Genomic DNA, 5,856 nt, shown 5'->3' on the forward strand with positions numbered 1-5,856 from the left:
GGGCAGAACAGTACCAAACCTTAAAATTTGCACATGAGGACTTTCCGGACTTGTTGCTTGTTGTTTCCGGCCTCATTTAAATTTGCCTAGCTAGGTAGTTTTCATTATGCTTCACCTCTTGCCATGCTAAACAACATTGGATATTGTTGAGTACATAAACGAGATCGAACTAAATAAGTCATGTGGTGTTCCGTCAATATGCAACTTGTTGCATATTGATCTCCACTTAATTTGTAGAATTGCTTGAGCACTTTGCCATGTCATGCCTCCTTAATCCGGACATGCATCATATTTGGTTGTGCATCATGTCATGCTTATGTGGTCGTTGTCTACTCTGTTGTTTGCTTCTTTCCGGTGTTGCTTCTTCGGGTTGGTTCCGTTAATGTTGCATTTGTGAGGATTTGTTCGACTACGTCCGTTTGTCTTCTTCATGGACTCGTTCTTCTTCCTTGAGGGATCTCAGGCAAGATGAACATACCCTCGAAATCACTTCTATCTTTGCTTGCTAGTTGCTCGCTCTTTTGCTATGCTCATGCTGCGATACCTACCACTTGCTTATCATGCCTCCCATATTGTTAAGCCAAGCCCCTAACCCACCTTGTCCTAGCAAACCGTTGTTTGGCTATGTTACCGCTTTGCTCAGCCCCTCTTATAGCGTTGTTAGTTGCAGGTGAAGATTGGAGTTTGTTCCTTGTTGGAACATGGATATTTGTTGAGATATCACAATATCTCTTATTTATATTAATACATCTATATACTTGGCAAAGGGTGGGTGTTATGTTCCCGGATTTTGTGTTCCTTACACGGTTGGGTTATAATGGGAACCCCTTGACAGTTTGCTTTGAATAAAACTCCTCCAGCAAGGCCCAACCTTGGTTTTACCGTTCGCCACCTTGCCTTTTTCCCTTGGGAGTCACGCATCCCGAGGGTCATCTTATTTTAACCCCCCCTCGAGCCAGTGCTTGTCTAAGTGTTGGTCCAAACTAGAGTCCTTTGCAACGCCACCTCGGGGAAACTTGAGGGCTGGTTTTAGTTGTACGGAGCGCTCATCCGGTGTTGCCCTGAGAACGAGATATGTGCAGCTTATATCAGGATGTCGGCGCATCGGATGATCTTGCTGGACTTGTTTTACCATTGTCGAGGATGTCTTGTAACCGGGATGCCAAGTCTGATCGGATTGTCTTGGGAGAAGGAATATCCTTCGTTGACCGTGAGAGCTTGTTATGGGCTAAGTTGGGACACCCCTGCAGGGATTTGAACTTTCGAAAGCCGTGCCCGCGGTTATGGGCAGATGGGAATTTATTAATGTCTGGTTGTAGAAAACCTGAAATTTAACTTAATTAAAATGCATCTACCGCGTGTGTAGCCGTGATGGTCTCTTTCCGGCGGAGTCCGGAAGTGAAGACGGTGTTGGAGTTATGTTTGACGTAGGTTGTTTTAGGATCACTTCTTGATCATAGTTGTTCGACCATGCTTTGCCTTCTCTTCTCGCTCTCTTTTGCGTATGTTAGACACCAAATATGCTAGTCGCTTGTTGCAGCTCCACCTCATACCTTTTTACCCCTACCTATAAGCTTAAATAGTCTTGATCGCGAGGGTGTGAGATTGTTGAGTCCCCGTGACTCACAGATACTTCCAAAACCAGTTTGCAGGTGCCGATGAAACCATGCAGGTGACGCAACCGAGCTCAAGGCGGAGCTCGATGAAGATCATGTTCTTTATGTTGTTCCGTTTCCAGTTGATCAGTAGTGGAGCCCAGTTGGGACGATCGGGGATCCGTGTAGCTTTTGAGGTAGTCTTCTTTTATTTTGGGCTCCGTAGTCGGACCTTGTGTGTATCTGGATGATGTAATGCTTTATTCATGTATTCTGAGAAGTGGCGATGGTAAGCCAAATATGTATCTCTTTCCCCTATGTATTACATGGGTTGTGTAAAAATTACCTTTCTTGCGAGATTGCTTTCAATGCGGTTATGCCTCTAAGTCGTGCTTCGACGCGTGGGAGATATACCCGCATCGAGGGTGTTACAGCGCCCCCCTCACTAGGCGCACCCAGGTGGGTTATCCCCACCTGGTGGCCCCGCAGACCCTGATTCCAACTCCATAAATACCTATTTTTCCAGGAAAAAAATCAGGGAGAAATAATTATCGTGATCCATGAGACAGAGCCACCGTCACCTCCTGTTCTTCACCGGGAGACCAGATCTGGAGTCCGTTTGGGGCTCCAGAGAGGGGGATCTTCGTTCTTCGTCATCACCAACCCTTCTCCATCGCCAATTCCATGATGGTCCCCACCGGGAGTGAGTAATTCCTTCGTAGGCTCGCTGGTCGGTGAGGAGTTGGATGAGATTCATCATGTAATCGAGTTAGTTTTGTTAGGGCTTGATCCCTAGTATCCACTATGTTCTTAGATTGATGTTGCTATGACTTTGCCATGCTTAATGCTTGTCACTTTGAGCCCGGGTACCATGATTTCAGATCTGAACCGTTTATGTTATCACCATCATATCCATGTTCTAGATCCGATCTTGCAAGTTATAGTCACCTACTACGTGTTATGATCCGACAACCCCGGAGTGACAATAGCCGGGACCACTCCCGGTGATGACCATAGTTTGAGGAGTTCATGTATTCACTATGTGTTAATGCTTTGTTCCGGTTCTCTATTAAAAGGAGGCCTTAATATCCCTTAGTTCCCAATATGGACCCCTCTGCCATGGGAGGGTAGGAAAAAAGATGTCATGCAAGTTCTTTCCATAAGCACGTATGGCTATTTACAGAATACATGCCTACATTATATTGACGAACTAGAGCTAGTGTCGTATCGCCCTAGGTTATAACTGTCTCATGATGAATATCATCCAACAAGTCACTGATCCAATGCCTACAAATTTATCTTATATTGTTCTTGCTAAGTTACTACTGCTATCATCACTGTTGCACTTGCTACAAAATTACTGCTATCACTGTTATCGTTACTATGGCTGCATTCACTATTATCAAAACTATCATACTACTTTGCTACTGTTCACTTTGCTGCAGATAATTAATCTCCATGTGTGGTTGAATTGACAACTCAGCTGCTAATACCTTCAAATATTCTTTGCCTCCCCTTATGTCGAATCTATAAATTTGTGTTGAATACTCTACCCTCGAAAACTGTTGTGATCCCCTATACTTGTGGGTTATCAACACAGGTGGCACACAAACTAGACCCTGGTTGGCGAATGAGTTCCGCAATGCCAGCTAGAGGTACTACTCAAACATGTTGTTCTTCGGTAAATCCACACTTCGGATGCCTGAATGGCGCCTAGAGGGTCCACAATTCTAAAGAGTAACAAGTCTGATCTAAGCTTAATCGGATTTCTTCGGTGATGCTCAAGCATAATTCGGTTTTTAGGCTCTGGTTGTTTTTCCTCATCTGGGGTTAGTTCACTTCGGTGCGAGAGGGTTGCTCACAGAAACACTTGTCTCAATTCATGCGGAGCAGCCAACCACAAATGGTTGGGGTAGGGGGCTATTTATAGCTAGAACAAAAACCCGTTAGGGCCAATATGATTGTTCTGAGGGGGGCGCCCATAGGCGTGTTGACATGTTGAAACTATCGGAATTTCAAACACTAGCGCACTTGTATTGACTTGAGGGGCAAGTCATCCCACTCCTTAGAGATGAATTTAACCCATGTCTCGAAGTATGAACTTTGACATTAGAGCTAAAAGAATCGCTTGCAATGAGATGTTCAAGTATTCACTCTCTAAAGTAATAGGTTATGCTTGAAAACACACTTGAAGATTTTGATCTTGCTTCACATAGACCCCCCTCCCTATGACTTAGTGAAGAATAAAAGAAACTAACAAATTATTCTTCAAGCTTCAATTCTTCATGTGGCATTCCAGAGACTTCAATGTTCTCACAACATTTTTAGGGGTCATCACCCACTAGTTAAACCAAATCATCAAGGACTTTCACGTGTGTATACTCGCATACATATTAGTCTCTTAACTATCATTAACCATCCAAAACTCACAAAGGAGGTAATAGATGCACGTAAAACTTGGATGATGCAAAGAGAATCTCAATCGAAGAGTGGATTACTAGCTAGTGAGGGTTTAATCTATAGATTTATGGAAACACTACCTGTATAAAATCAACATATTACATACAATAGCATCAACACGAGATATTTCACTTCCTTTTCTATTTCCGTGTTACTTGCACACTTTTAACTTATGTAGAGTTACTCTTAGTGAACCTAGGAACCACAGTCTGGTTTATAGCATAAGAAAACACTTCCAACAATTTTTACTTACACTTCTCTTGGTGCAATGACTTGCCCCCTTGGGTTTTGGAGAATGTTGTCAGAAACAGTAAGGGACTGATTTATTTGCTAGTACACATAGAGAGAAATGGCCCCTAACATATTGAGAAGAATGCTACATTCTAATGATAAGTTTGAAGAACTTCACCGAGAAGTACCTGCGTTGTAGAGAAGAGAGAACTATATTTCGAGAGGAAACATACCGAGAAGATTCTGTGACGGAGTTGACCCCTTAAAATATTGCTGACTCAAAGCAATTTTTGTCTGGTGTGTCCAAAGAAGAATGACTATAGTCGAGAAGATTGAAGGCGAAGCAAAGATGTAGTATTTGTTTTGTTGTTCTTCTTTCTCGTATTTGAGCCATAGGACCACCATACTATTAAGAGGGTATAGGTATTCGAGATTTAAGTATGTTGTGATGCTTAGCCGAAACCTATGAAAGATTGATAAAAATCTCTTTGTGCTCCAAAGTTTTACTCGGCAGTGAGAGACGTTGTTCTTTGGACTATGAGAGATATCTTTCGAACCGAGGAGTCAGCTTTACTTGTTCCTCAACTAAAGTTGTGTTGTGCTCAAAATCTGACTGTTGGAAACTTGTCAGTTGGCCATTGGCTGGACCGCGTGTCCTAAATGGTCATTTCCCATCTGGGAAGGCTGCAACTATAAATAGCCACCCTACTCCAACATTTTTCATTGGCAGCTCCACTTGAGATTTTGAGAAGGTTGATTGAGCACCCCTCTCGAGAGATTTGAGTTTAAGATCCACCGAGTGAAAATCAAGAGCCAAAACTTAGATAGTGGTTGAGCATCACAATAGATCTGAGTTGAGAGTTTTTGTACCTTTTACTCTTGAGAGATGCATACACGGATGGATGAAGGCTTGAGTGTTGAAGAATAATTGCCTCCACCAAGCAAAGTATTCAACAACCAAGATTAATTGTGGTTCACGAAGCAAGTCTGTCGAAGGTTTGGAGATAGCCAATAAGTATCTACCCCGAGTGAAATCAACCAAAGTCTGGTCCGCTTCATGTTGAAGGAGAATAGGATGGAGATAGGTTTGATCCTGTGTTCAATCACAGGTCCCTCCAATCAGACGTAGCTCTTTGCCGAAGAGTGAACTGATTTACCAAATCATATTTCGCCATCGAGCACCACTGATCAATTCTATTCTACTGCATTACTTTCCGTAGTTTATGTTTAGTGCTCTGTCTCGATAGATATTCCTCTGATCATTTATCGGCACCTCTATTCATTATCTGTGCCATGACTATGTTGTATAGTGTATTTCAATTTGTTGTTCTCAAAGTTGTATATTTGTATGCTCATTTGTTTACCCTCTGGTGTTACTTTGTTATTCAAGTAAGTTATTCTCTGATGAACATCTTACTACTAGAGTTAGTGTTTATATTATTTTGTCTAGTTCATATTTTTCAGTTTATGTGTTTATCTTCTCTTCCTTTTGTGTCACCATTGTCATCGTGAAAGTTCTCTCTTACTGCACTCAAAAGATTATCATTGCTTTTATCGAAAGCTTTGCATA

This window comes from Triticum aestivum, chromosome 3A (genome assembly GCF_018294505.1).
Source record: "Triticum aestivum cultivar Chinese Spring chromosome 3A, IWGSC CS RefSeq v2.1, whole genome shotgun sequence".
NCBI lineage: Eukaryota > Viridiplantae > Streptophyta > Magnoliopsida > Poales > Poaceae > Triticum > Triticum aestivum.